This window comes from Protopterus annectens, chromosome 5.part0 (genome assembly GCF_019279795.1).
Source record: "Protopterus annectens isolate FY-2018-M chromosome 5.part0, PAN1.0, whole genome shotgun sequence".
NCBI lineage: Eukaryota > Metazoa > Chordata > Ceratodontiformes > Protopteridae > Protopterus > Protopterus annectens.
Window position 1 is genome coordinate 888116636 of NC_056735.1, and position 15642 is coordinate 888132277.

Consider the following 15642-nt stretch of genomic DNA (forward strand, 5'->3'; position numbering starts at 1 on the left):
AATCTTGACACAGAGCCCCATCTGTTTTTTTGATAGAATCATATATTAATCTAATGGGCTTAAGTAACTGGTCATTTTCATCTGTAATACTTTGCTTCTGTTATTATGCAGAACAGTTTTCCTTCTAAACACTTACTTTTGGAGGAGCACAGCTTATATCGAAATGAGTTTTTTACAGGTTCATCATAGCTATGATTAAGAACAAAATTTACAACTTTTGCTAAAATAACATTGTGCTAATCTTTTCTGACTCTTTCATGCTCTAATTATGTAGTTAAACAGGCAAATATACATTTATTTACATGATTTATATCTAGAATAATTTCAGTGATGATATTTTTGTGGGTCTATGTTCAGCCATCAAATGGACCTTCCATAGAGCAGCTGAATATTGAACCTTATCCATTGAATGTTCATTAATCGAAGATTCATTTCATCAACAGAAAAATAACTAGTTGGCCACCACTTCCCCCTCTGCCCTTTTCTCCACTGTAATGCGGTGTCGGAGTTGGTATATATATATATATATATATATATATATATATATATATATATATATATATATATATATATGGGTCCCCTACGCATGATCAAAATTTCAGAAAGCCGAAACCCATATGGCCGAGACATATGATCAACTTTTGAAATTTCGATCATGCAGAATGGGTATCTCCGTATAGTGCGGAATGGGAAGATTCCCATCTTCCACACTGTAGTGCGATCTTTGAGTTGGTATATTTAAATTGAAAGGGTGCAGGGGGCTAGCAATGTGTAGGTAAGTTTTCGTCTCTTTTTTTTTTTTTGTGTGTGTGTTTTACGTGTTCAAAATTTCAAAAGTTGAACATATGGTCTCGGCCATATGGGTTTCAGCTTTCTGAAATTTCGATCATGTATATTAGACCTATATATATATATATATATATATATATATATATATATATATATATATATATAGTTGGGGGAGTGTGGGTTTGAAATACTGTGGTGGGGCACATGGGGAAGTGGTGACAAACTAGCCACTTTCCCTGTCAATTAAATGAATGTTCACTGAATGAACATTTGATGGATTGTCAAAGTGAACTTCATTGTCAATCAGATATACACAGCAGTGCAAGGTGAATGAAATTACACTGCTTTGGTCCCCATGCAAGGCATAATAATGTACACATAGTTTGAATGACAGTAAGACTAATGCACATAAAGTATTTATTATTTATTTAAGATTTGTTTACCGGGAAAGTCTGACTTGGAACAAAGCCAATTTTCAGCAGACGCCAAAGGAGAAATGCTCCAAATGCATGTCTTGTGATGTGGGGGGAAACTGGGGCACCCAGAGAAAACCAACACGAATTCTGAGAGGACATGCAGACTCCACACAGAAGGCACTCCAGCCAAGAACTGAACTGGAGAACCTCTTGCTGTGAGGCAACAATGCTACCGCTGCAGCACTGTGCCATCCTATTAAAATATTAGTGACACAATAAATTATCACAATTGCACAGGAAGACATTAGACAATATTATATTACTAGGCACTGCAAGACTAAGACCACATTGTGATTGGTTAGAATATTGCACTTCATCAGTTGTAGTATGATATATTCTGATGTTCATATTGCACATTTGTGGAGTGATGACTCACTTCTGACTATTGCACATTCAGGAAGTAATAGCATAAAAAAATCAGGCTAACTGTACCAGTTACTTGAAGCAATCTGCCAGAGTGATTACTATAGATGATACTTCACAGCAAGTAGCATATTGATCTGATTATTCACTGTCATGCCTGGCATTCAAGTTCAGCAGCATTTTGGATAGAGGGAAGAAGCTCCTGTTCAGTCTAGATGTTTTGCAGTATAGGCTGCGATACCACCTGCCTGAGGAAGTACATGCCATGGGCAGGGTGAGTGGGATTGTTGATTATCTTCCTAGCCATCCCCACACACCGAGTCTCATGCAGGTATCCATGGATGGGATTGAGGAACCAATGACTTTTTCTGCTGTCCTTACTACCTTCAGGAGAGCTTTGTGGTCAGATGCTTTGCAGTTACCATACCAAACCATAATGTTATTTGAGAGGATGCTCTCTATGGTCCCCCTGTAGAAGGCTTTGAGGATGGACTGAGGCAGGTTTGCCTTCCTCAGTTTCCACAGGAAGTGCAGACGTTGTTGTGCCTTTTTCAATGTGTGGCTAATATGAGTCAACCAGGATAGGTCATCTGAGATGTGCGCCCCCAGGAAGTTGGTGTTTTTGACTCTTTCCACTGCCACCCCCTTAATTTCCAGAGGTTGATGTATCTCCTGAATCCTCCTGAAGTCCACTACTAATTCTTTGGTCTTGCTTACATTTAAGGCCAGATTGTTGCTTATACAGCAGCCTATCCGATGCTCCATGTTATCCCTGTAGACTTGTTTCCTCACCACTTCTGACAAGACCTATGACAGTGGTATCATCCGCAAACTTGATGATTTTGTTGGATTCATGCTAGGCCATGCAATCATGTGTCAACAAGGTGAACAGCAGAGGACTCAGCCCTGAAGGACACCCATCCTCATTGTAATACTGATTGAACTGTTATCCCCTACATGTACTTTTTGGGGTCTCTTGATGAGAAAGTCCAGTATCCATTTATATAGGGGGGTGTCAATGCCCAACTGGATCAGCTTCAATATCAGATTCCAGGGGATGACAGTGTTAAAGGCAGAATTAAAATCAATGAACATCATTCTGACATAGCAATTTTTTTTCTCTAGATGTGCCAAGGATTCATGAAGTGCTATAGCTATTGCATCAGCCATGCAGTGGTTAGATCTACAAACAAACTGTACTGTATCCAGTGTTGCAGGTAGGCTTGAAGAGATATGGTTCTTAATCAACTGCTCAAAACATTTCATTACTGTCGATGTAAAAGCAACTGGCTGGCTTTTCGGTTAGGATTTCTTGAGTAAGGGAATGACTGTCATATTTTTGAAAAAACTGGGTACAATGGCTAGTTGCAGGGATGTGTTGAATATATCTGTTAGTACAGTGTACAGTTGGGTAGCACAGTCTCTTAGAACCCTTCCCATAATATTATCAGCAGTAGCTAGCTGCTTTTTCTGGGTTTACTCACCTCATGGTCTTCAGAACATCAGATGTTCTTAGACATAGCACCGCCACACCCTGTTCGACAGGGAATTTGACACAGTGTTGTTGTCCATATCAAATCTGCTGAAGTACATGTTTAGTTTGTTCAGAAATTCTGTGTTGTCATCACATGGGGAGGATGCAGGCCTGTAGTTGGTTATGGCTTGTGTGCCTTGCCAGACATGTCTAGAGTCCCTTTGGTCAGAGAAGTGTCCCTGAATTTTACGTCTGTAGGTCCTCTTACCCTCCTTTATACCTCTACTTAGATTTGTTCTGGCCTCTCTTAGGGCATCCTTGTCTTTTAATTTAAATGCAGCATTTTGTGCTGTTAGGATATCATATATTTCACAGATAGCCAGGGTTTTGGATTAGCATGCATGGTGATACATCAACATTAGTGCATACTCTCACACTAGCAGATATAAGTCTAGTGAGCCTATGCTGCAATGTGTGATTCTATGTGCAGGTTGGAGGTGTCATGGGTCAAAGCACACTTGTAGGTCTCAAAGCAGCTCTAGCAGAGTTTGCAAAGCTACCAAGGAGGGAGAGAGGTTGGTCAATCCAACTGACTTGCCCATTTCCTACCACCAGTTTCATCTCTAATGAAAGGATGTGGGTTGGGGAGCCCCCAGAGAACATCAAAGTCTTAGGGCTCTGGCACTAGCAGGGAAGAAGCCTGTCATCTGTTTCAAAGAGTATGCCATGAGAGAACCCCCTGAAGAGTGGATTGAATCGATTACGGACTTTCACTCTATTTGGGGATTGCCCAGTATATGGCTACAGTGCTGGGGCCTTTTGAGTCTCCTAGTGGCATTCTTCCTAAACCCGAAAAGAAGGAATGCTGTGGCACTTGGGTGAAGGTAGAAGATAACTCCCAGCTTGCAATCATCTGAAGCCTTAGCCATAAACCTTTAGCATTTGCATCCATTTCATAGGCTTGCTGGATGCCACAGGATCTCTATTTTCCTTCTGCTCTACTGTCTGGTTGCCTGACATACTAGAAAAATCACAATGTGCAACAATTTCTACAGTCAGCTTTGCACCCCTACAATGTTTCACTGGTAACAAACTTAACTGTGATGATATTCCAGAGCTCAGCATTTCATTATATATCCAACAAAAAGTTATTGTTCTTTTGTTGACTTGTCTTAGGTTTATTTTCATGAAAAATGAATTTATTAACATTTTAGACCATCATATTTTTTAATATTGTTGTTCTTCTTCTTTTGGCTTTTCCCAGTTAGGGGTCACCACAGCGGATCACCTGTCCACTCATGATTGGCAGTGGAGTTTTACGGTGTTGAGTTGCCAGCACAGTGCCCAACCTTCCACAGAAGGCACAGATACACTCATGCCTAGGGCCAATTTAGAGTGTCCAATCAACCTACAGCATGTCTTTGGGATGTGGGAGGAAACCCACACAACCACAGGGAGGACATGCAGACTCCGCACAGAAGGCACCCCAGCCGAGGATCGAACCAGATAATCTCTTACTGTGAGGTGACAATGCTAACAGCTGCACCACTGCGGCTGTCCCATTTTTTTAATATTGTGATAATAGATAATATCATGTACTTGCTTGTTTCTTTTTAGAAAATGTTGTCAATAATAAAAGTAGTTGACAAAAAATTAAAAAGAACAATATTTTGATGTTCTTAACGTTTGCTTGTTTGTTCTTGTGGATTTGCTTGCTTGTAGCAGTCAGTTATATTAATAAAGAAAATGATACACCTCACCATACACACACACACACACACACACACACACACACACACACACACACACACACACACACACACACACACACACACACACACACACACGTAAAGAAAACCCAAATGCCATTTTCCATTGTTCATTTATTAAATCAGATGTAACAAGTTTTGTTGTACCTGCAAAGTCAGCACTGTAATAACATTGCAGTAAAATATTGGCTGCAATAAAAGTATCATCAGAAATGTAGCATGCTTTTTTGCATTGATGAGATAATCAAGTGCTTACATAGCAGCTATGTTTAAAATCAGTGTGAGTTTTATTTTTCATTGTTTGACCTTCTTTCAGCTGCAAACAAACCACTCTGATTTCATTTTAACCACATTTTTGCTAGATATTGATTCATGAAGGCAGAAAGAAAAGAAACAAAATAAATCTGATGACCTTCAGACTACTACTGTGTATGTAGGAGCCTCAAATGATGACATACAATCTAGTGCTCTTTCTTCAAACAGCAATGAACATCATGATGCAGAGCATGCACATTTCTATTCCCTATGAGTGCTACAATTTAAATTCAATATTTTTCTTTTTCTCATGAGGGGATACCAAGCAAATCTCAAGAACAATGGATAACATTTCTTCAGTATTCATCACTAACATACAAGTAGGAATTGCAGATCTGGGAAATTTATCTGGCCTGTGCATTGTTTGTTCAGTTATATTGTATATGTTTACAGTTGTAATCAATATTTTAGTTTTCTCCGTCATTGTGTTGAAAAGTCTCCATAAGCCAATGCATCTTTTTTTTAGTAACCTGCTGTTGAATGGTATTATTGTCAGCAGTGCACTGTTACCTAAATTAGCTGCTGATATTTTATCAGAAAATAGAAGTATGACTCCTCTGAGTTGCTATTTTCAGATGTTTTTTATTCAAGTTTTTGTCTTCACTGAGCAAACAGTTTTATGTGTCATGGCATATGATCGTTACATTGCAATCTGTAACCCATTAAGATACTCACAAATTATGACTGATGTAAAAGTGCACAAACTTATATTGACTTCATGGTTGTTTTCTATTTTTGTATGTGTAATGGGAATAATTCTATGCGCAGGCCAATCAATGTGTTATTTTGTTATAGAAAAACCCTATTGTGATTATTATTCGGTAGTAAAATTGCTTTGCTCAAATTATTCTCTGTATAACTATTGTTCAGCAATTGCAACTGGAATTACAACAACAGTTCCGATGACAATTATTATATATTCCTATATTAAGATAATCCAGATTTGTGTACAGAAATCAAAGGAATACAGATGGAAAGCTTTCCAAACATGTTTCACACACTTATTAGTGTTTATAATCTATGTAATTGGTGTTTTGTTTACATTTATCCAAAACCGTCTACCCATAAAAAGTATCCCTCAGGGTGTGCACATCTTGATATCATTAGAATGGCTTATAGTACCGCCTATTGCCAATCCACTCATATATGGACTGAGAACTAAACAAATAAGGACTGCAGTAACAGAGCTAATTATTCTGTTTGCAAATAAAGCATTCACAGAAAAGTTCAGCAGTAATATTATTGTGATCAGGGATTAGTAGCAGTGCTGCAGGAAATTTATCTTTTGTACATCTTTGAAAGCACTAAATAATAGTTAAAGAGAATGGAAAAGCAAACACATTTTAGAAATAAAAATTTTGTTTCCATTTAATTGATAAGAAATTAGAAATAAGGCAATTGTAATATATTTGGAGAGGATCTGTAGTGATACTCTGTATAAAAAATGTGAACACTTTTCAAAAGCTGTCCTAAAAAGGAAGCACAAATAGTAATGTGAAACAACAATTTTCTCTCACATAAGTACATAAAGCTGTCCTTCCATTCATTCGTCCATCCATCCATCCATCCATTTTCAATATTCAGCTTATCCACTTCAGAGAGGTAAATAGCTGGAGCCTATCCTAGCAAACAATGGGAGTGAGGAAGAAACCACTCCCGGAAGACATAGCTGTACAATAATATACATACTAATTAAAAGTATATAACATTTCCTATTCACCCTTTCCTCAGTCATTTTTCGCTGTTTCTTACAGTGAAGATAGTATTTCTCTGCAAATGTTTGCTAAATTCAGTTGCCTATCCTTATATCATACTACAGTCTTTATAACTACACCATTTGTCTCCATCTCTAAACAGTTACACTATTCTGGCTATACTCTATCCATAATTCTAAATAATAAAAGGTGGTTATTGCTAAAAAATAGATATGTAAAGCCATTCAAGTGAAATAATTGCACTTTACATATTCTAGTCTCTTCTATAATTAGCATCATCAGCATTCATCTTTTACAGCCAATATAACATTAATGTGGATCCCAAACTATTAATTTTATGAAGTATGTTCTGCCCATTGGACATTTACAGCTAGTGCATGCATAAAAACATTAAGTGCCAGTTATAGGATACAGGAAACACATCAGAGGACTATTTTGGGGAAATGACATTTGTGTGATATGTTTGATTTTACATTATCATTTAAAATTATTGATTCTGAATGACAAAGCTAATGATCAGTAGCTCCAAATTTGAACAGCTCTAGTGTAATCTCATAATTTCTTCTTTTTGGTTTTGTCTTTTTTTACTTTAACATTTTTTGCATGATTCCCAAGTTTGATATCTAGGCACCTTATCTGAATCCTCAGCATAACACAACCCATATATCAATAACTATAATGTAGCTATGCAAATCTTTCTTCTCCAGTAAATTAGAACATGTTTCTGTTTTCTTAACCATTCAGAATAGGATTAGTTTAATAAACCATTTGTTTTCTTTGAAAAATTCTTTGCTCTTGTGGGCCTCATACATTACTAGCAATCATACATGGTTAAAACTTCCTTTATTTAGTTAAAAAATTGCTAACTGGGTAAAGAACATTTGATATACTGCCCTTTTCTGAGGCAATCCAGGAACAAGTCTTCTTAACTGACTTGCTCCAACTCATGCTGTAGGAAAAAGATGGCAAAAACTCAAGACATCTGCAGGGTTTAGGTCTTGCAAAACATAATCTTACCTATAATCTCAACAGTCTGCTATTTTCCTTTCCCCACCATGGCAATGTATTCCCAGTTATTCTACCCTTTCACTTTAATTTCCTTTCACTTCTTCTCCAGTTACTAACCAGCAAGTTCCTTTGTTTCATTCATCAGTTTCTGGTTTTCTATAATTACATCATAATTTTCTTCCCTCACCTCCTTTCCCTACTTTCTCTGTTGGTAAGAAAGTGTGCACAAATGAATTACAATTTCTGTTAAGACAAAAATGAATATTTGTATGTACATTTCATGCAGTTTAATTTGTGTGTTATAGCTTTATTACTGTTGTGGAAATTTTCTTCTAAAGCTTTAACTCAGAAAAAAAGCCAATAAGCAGATAAATAAAAATAAATGAACTAGTGACTAAATAAATATTTGAAGTGAATTAATATATTTCTGCAGCTTTATTCCATATAGCAAGCTTGCATTTCAGAATGGATCTTACCAATAGCATAAACCAGAGAATTTCTAGTACACTGACATTGCAATGTTTCTGTAGTTAACATTGTAAAGATATAATGAATCAGTGTTCCTTCTGGCTCTGCTTTAGCTGAGTCTGCAAAAACAGCTGCTCACAGACCATTAATAAACTGCACTACAGGTATGGTGTGGTGTGGTGATAGCTTCATAGAGACACATGATGTGTAGCCATAGGAGACAGAGGACTACACGGTTATATGTTGACTCACAATAGACATTAACAACTAGCACGTATATTGTGTACTTGCCAGAAAGGTCACCAAAGAAGAAATGCAAAGAAAGTAGAACTCAGTCTGGGTTGCATAGTGACTACCACTGCAATGTAGAGGCATTTGATTATTACGAACTCAGTGAAATCTGAACCGCTGCCAGCTGTCAAAGAAAGATATGTTGCTATGACCTGAGCTGTTCACAGTCCATCATGCAAAGTGAATTTTGCTGCTATACAAAGTGGCCTTAGGTTGGGAACCTTGAATCAGAACTCTAGTATATGCATGATGTCATAGGTCTGTTTCCATATATTAAATAATGTAAATGACAAAAACAAACACTTTATAGGATATACAGTACACTGTAAAGCTTGGTAGCCATTGTTCAACAGATACTGTTATCAGCCCCCATGACATGGTTCCCATGTCTATGTAGATGTCACATGAAGGGTTTCTCAGTCTGACCTCTGTATTTCTGCAGTTCTGGCTATGTTGTAAGTGAATGGTGGGCATAAGTATAAGCCCCAAATACCCCATACTCACTGTCAGTGGGGAATGCCAAAATACTCTAAGGTGATATTCCCCTGCTGTAATATTAGCTATGTAGGCAGAAGAAGCAGAAATCATGCTACATTCACAGTCCAACACACATTATGACATTGGGGTGACATTCTTGTTGCACCTAGAAGGCCAAAGGATGTGTTTCCACTTATACCATCTACTCATGGGAATCCACAATGGACCATAATTGTGTACTGCGACAGGGAAGACATAATGAGTAATAAGTACTAATAACATTGTACCACGAAATGCATGAGAGGTATGTGGGCCAATCAGTAATGTCCTTGAAGCAAGACATCCCCTGTATGGCCAACTATCAACCCTTCATCAGACCTTCCACTGTTTGGCTGAACTCATAAGCACTACTTGACATTATGACATTAATTTTGCTTGTTCATGTGAATGCAACTGACATATATGAAAGACATATTGCCATCATACAAGAGAGAAACCAAGCAAACCCATTAGACCAGTGAATTAAACACAGAGCAGCCGGATTTGATACTGGTACAAAAGACTAGCATGGTACCTGACATGAGCAACCTGACCCTGTAATCCCCACTATCCCTACAAGCAGACCTTAGATACTGAAAGGGTCAGAGTTACTGCTGTTATGACCAACAGCAGTACCTATGACATAGTATGCTTAAAGATGTGGTTGAAGAATGCACCTTCCAAGTGATGCCTGCATCTGGAATGCATCTGGACTTCATGCACTGGTATATTGACATTATGTTCCATCTACTGCCGCTATCATGTGGTGGACTGTCACTTGCAGCACTGGACACAGGCATCCTTGGAGAAGCTGTTCTGCTCTCTAGTTAGTACAGCAGGTAACCTGGATGCATCACTGACATTATTACAAACTTAGAGAAGATGAATAGTTATGGTGTGTGACTAGAAGACTATCAATGAGTGCTACTTCTGCCCTGTTGAGATACAATGATGGTGTATTCAACAAGGTGGTTTATAGATAGTGTATGGAGCTAACAAGCATATGGTGTTACAACTGCATACTTGCTAAGATTAGCATGCCTGCTCCTTATTGGCATATCTGCCTCTGTCAAATATATGCTGGCTAATATGTTGCAGGAGTGAAACTTTATGATACAGCATTCTGCAGGACTGAACATGTTCAAGGAAAGATGGTCACACTGATGTGGAAGTACAAGGCAGTCTAGTTCACAGCAACATGAAACAATGAAAGCTGGATCACAGATAACTTGATGCCTCAGGGCTTACCAGCAATGCATAATATTCAAATGATTGGTACAACTACCTGAGGCCAATCATGGGCAAGGCACATTTGTTGCTTTTGCAGTTGTTGACATTCATGTGTGTGGAACTGAAATGCTGATCAGTGGGCAGCATGAGGATTTTTCACAATCTGTGCATCCCACAAGAATTTGCTTATACGCCCAGGATATTAGAGTTGAATTTGGAGTATGCATTCATGCTGACTCTAGATCAGAGTAAGTATGTTGATACTAGTCGACCATTGTAGCTCAAGAGCATGTGCTTATAAGTACTGAGCACATGCAGGAGCAGTGCCATTTTGTGCAGTCAGCCAGAGTAAAAGCATGTATGTTTGGAGATGCACATGTGAGAGTGCTTGCAGTAAAAAGTTAGTTAGGTCATAGGTTGGTACTAGGCTATTGGCCCTAGGGCCTATACAAGGCTAGCCATAACAATTCCCTGGCTATTTCTTCCCACAATATTTATTTCCCTGGACCCCTGTCTAGCAGGGTGACTGACAGGATCCCTGGGGTGAATTTCCTATCTCCCATCCAATCATCAAGGTTCTCTTTGAAGAGGGCCAAAGAGGCACTCTGCTTGACAAATAAACAGCTCTTGCAGGCCTCGAACCCAGGACCCTGTACACTATAGTCACAACACTTAACCACTAAGCCATCACAGCTTAGCTTAAGTAAATGTTCCAGTTACAACTCCTGATGTGTTTATGTATCATAAATTATTTGAACAAATACCCAGTCTCATTGTCTCATTCAAATGCATGAGACAAGTGACACTGACCTCATACTCATACCCAATATCTCACAAGGAAACAGTCCACAAACTGACTACCTCACATACTTATTCACTCTCATCATATTGACAGAGATGATGTGTTTAAAGTAATCAGCTGGACAGCTATTTATTGCTGGGTTACATCAAAGACAAAAAGACTACAGAAAAGGAAGAGAAGACAACAAAGCCATTTTCCATCTGTGTTCCTGCTGATTAATCACACTGCAAAGACTTTATTGACTTCATAGGACTGGCTTTGCAGTGTTCTAGCCTTTGGTGAGAACAGGGGCTTTCATGTGGCAGCTACCTGAGCTTGGATTCCACTGAGGGATCAGTGTGCTTGATTTGATTATCCAGTTTCTGTGGAAGGCCATTTGCTGCATTTTGATTGGCCAGCTTTGGCAGGGGTGGCACCTTACAGGCTTTAAATACCAGGAAGCATGCTCAATTTGGCATGCTGCTACTTAAATAACTTACTTACATAGAGCATAAGGCAGTACTGAGTTGGATGTTCAAGACAAAAATGCTTAATGCCTTCTGGTTCTCTCTGTTTAAATTTAAACTGCAGTTCTGATAAGACATTACATTATGTCACACTTTCCTGGTGTTCCCAGGCTGACAGAAACTGCATTTACATTCTTTTACACTTAGAGCAATAAATGATAGTCCGCATGTAAATTCTGGTCATTAACTTCATTCTTAAAATAATAGGCAGAAAGCCTTCATCTAGCCAGACTGGAGCCAACTTTAGATCAAAGGGTCACAACATGCTTTTACTGGGTCAGTAGAGAACACTGTTGCCACATTTTTGTAACAGCATTTTTCATTTAAGACAACAAGCCTGTGATTCACATTCATATTTACAAATGATAGAATTATGTATAAAATTCTATCTGGCTAGGCTGGCAGCCTTCACCCTTCTCTACCAGTCTTCACATTTCTCCCCTTAGGAGAACCCAAGCTTGTTTTTCAAGTGACCCTTGAGAAACACCGCTTGAGAGGGTTAGGCCTGTCTGAGTATACCTACCCCATTCCCTGTCTTGTAAGCCCATCTGCATTGGCATTGCTACTACCACCGCGGCGCTGCACTGACATATCATATGCTTGTAACCCTAGGCTCCATCTTAACAACTTTGCATTTTGTTGGCTGGCTCTGTTTAACCATGTTAGGGGGTTGTGATCTGTCATAACAGTGAATTTCCTTCCATACAGATAAGGCTGAAGTTTCTGCAGTGCCCACACTATGGCTAGACATTCCTTTTCTACTGCTGCATAGCATTCCTCCCTGGGTTGGAGCCTACAACTGAGATAAACCACTGGGTGCTCTTCCCCCTATGAAGAAATCTGGCTAAGTACAGCCCCCATCCCATGGTTTGAAGCATCCACCTGCACAACAAATTCTTTGCTGAAATCTGGACTGGCTAACACAGGGGGTCCTCCCAAAGCTTCTTTAAGCTTCCAGAATGATTGCTCACATGCTGGGTTCCACACTACCTTATCTGGCCTGTTCTTCCTTGTCAGGTCTGTGAGGGGAGCAGCTATGGTACTATAACTGGGGACGAACATTCTGTAGTACCCTGCTGTCCCTATAAATGCCCTCACCTGTCTTTTAGTAACAGGTGCAGGACATGCCTGAATGGCATCTACTTTGGCAGGTTCTGGCCTTATCTTACCACTCCCTACTCTATGTCCTAGGTAGGAGACCTTTGCCATACCCACCTGACATTTGCTCGGCTAAATGGTCAATCCTGCCCTCTGTAGTCTGTCCAGCACCTCCCTGACATGCTGAAGATGCTCTGGCCAGGAATGTCTGTATATGGCAATATCATCCAGGTAAGCAAGGGCAAACCCTCCTGCTCCTGCTAGGATATGATCTACCAGCCTCTGGAAAGTTGCTGGGGCATTCTTCATCCCAAATGGCATCTTTGTGAACTCATACAAGCAAAAAGAGTAACAAAGGCTAACTTCTCTCTAGCATTGGGCGTCAAGGGCACCTGTCAGTAACCCTTGGTAAGATCAATGGTTGTAAGATACTTAGCCCCACCCAGCTGCTCTAGGGCCTCATCTGTCCTAGGCATGGGGTAAGCATCTGTCTCGGTATTACTATTTAATTTCCTGTAGTCCACACAGAACCTGGTGCTGCCATCCTTCTTTGGCACCAGCACCACTGGGGAGGCCCAGGGACTGTTGGACTCTTGAATCACCCCTAGGTCCAACATCTCCTGTACCTCCTCCCTCAGGGTCTGTCTGACTCTCTCAGGCACTATATAAGAGGCCTGCCTAATAGGCATTTGGGGTCCTGTATCCACCTGGTGCTGCACTAGGTGGGTGCACCCTGGTTTCCCAGTGAACATGTCCCCATATTCCTGCAACACTGCTTGGATTTCTCGAACCTAGGTAGGAGATAGGTGCTGGGACAGTGCTACCTCTTCCACTGAGGTGTCAGCCTGAGCCCCACTGAGGAGATCAGTCCCCAGATCCCCCTCAGTCTCCTCCTGCAATCCACTGCAAATGCTCAGCACAAGGGCCTCCCTATCATGGTAAGGTTTAATCATGTTAACATGGTACAATTTGTGCTCCTGTCATCTGCCTAGCAGTTCCTCCATGTAGTTAACGTCACTTACCTTTCTTACCACCTTGTAGTGTCCCTCCCAGGCTGCTTGCAGCTTGCTGTGTCTGACAGGAATGAGAACCATTACCTGCTGCCCCACAGCATACTTTCTAGCTCAAGCATTCCTGTCATACCACACCTTTTTCTGTTGTTGGGCTTCTGCCAGGTTCTCCTGGGCCAAGCCCATGAGTTTCCTGCACCTTATCCTGAGGTTTAGGATGTAAGCCACAACATGCTCCTTGTGAGATTCGCACTCACCTTCCCACTCATCTCCAATTAAATATAGAGGTCCCCTCACTCTATGCCCATACAGCAACTCAAAGGGTGAAAAACCTGTAGATTCCTGGGGAAATTATCTGTAAGCAAACAATAGATGGGGCAAATATTTGCCCCACACCCTCTTAAACTCATCTGCAAATTCCCATACCATGGACTTGAGTGTAGAGTTTAACCTCTCAACAAGACCATTAGTCTGGGGATGGTAGGGGGTGGTATTCATGTGCTTCACCACACAGGATTTCCACAGACAAGCCAGCAGGTCTGATATGAAATTGTCACCTCTGTCAGTCAGTATTTCATGTGAGAAACCTACTCTGCTGAGACTCTCTAACAAAGCATTTGCCACCTTCTCTGCCTCAATGGAGGACAAAGCCACTGCCTCAGGGTATCGTGTAGCATAATCCACTACCACTTGGATATACTTTTTCACTGTGGAACTTGGGGTACTCAGAGGACCCACAATATCCATAGCTACCATCTGAAATGGCTCCTCAATCACAGGCAAAGGCATCAAAGGAGCTCTCACCTTGTCTCCTGCCTTGCCTACCTTTTGGCACTGCTCACAGGTCCTGCAGTACCCTTTTACATCTCTGGAAATTCCAGGCCAATAGAAGTTCTGCATAATATGCTTTTTCATACATTTTATGCCCATATGACCTGCAAAGGGAATATCATGAGCTATGGCTAGAAGTGCCAGATGGTAGGCTCTAGGCATTACCAACTGCTGTACTTTCTCAGCTTCTAGCCCTCCCTCAGGGGTCCACTCTCTGTATAGTAACCCTCTGTCCCAGTATACAGATTTCCCCTTTCCTTGAGAATCAGGTGCCTCCCTAGCTACCTGCCTCAGGCCTTGCAATGTAGGGTCTGAGAGCTGAGCCTGTCTCAACTCTCTCCTTGTAACCCTTCCCTTCCACAGGAAATCTGGCATCCTCTGACAATGGTGCCTCACTGTCAGCCTGGGTGCTACTACTCACCTCTACCTTTGCAGTCCCTCTGTCCAAGGGATCATCAGTACCCACAAGCTGTGGCTCACCTTCAGGCTCACTGCTACAGTGTAGCACCTTCCCTGAAGTAACCACCTCACCAGTACTGGCTGCAAGTATGCAGTCTGTCTGGGTCTCCCCCAGGCTACCAGACCCACATGCTTGTCTCCTAGCCTGACCCCATGTAACTGCATAAGCATATGGTACTGCCTCATCCAACTCCTTCCCTATCAGGACATCTGCAGGATGGTAGTACCATACCCCTGTTGTCTCAAGACAACCTACTATTGGCATTTTGTCTTTCCCACTTACTGGCTCCCTCACCTTTGGTTCCCCACCTTGCCTCCATGGACACCTGTATGCCACATAGCCCCACTGGTTGCATTCAAAACATTTAACCCTAGCTCCTGGACATGTACCTGGACTAGTGGCTTCCCCTGCTACTGGCAGATTCTATTGTGGCAGTCTATGCTGCCCACCATGGGTTTCTTTAGACCCATGAGCAGAACTGGGGGTCTGCTTCCTGTGCAGGGCTGCCCTGCTTGCCAGGT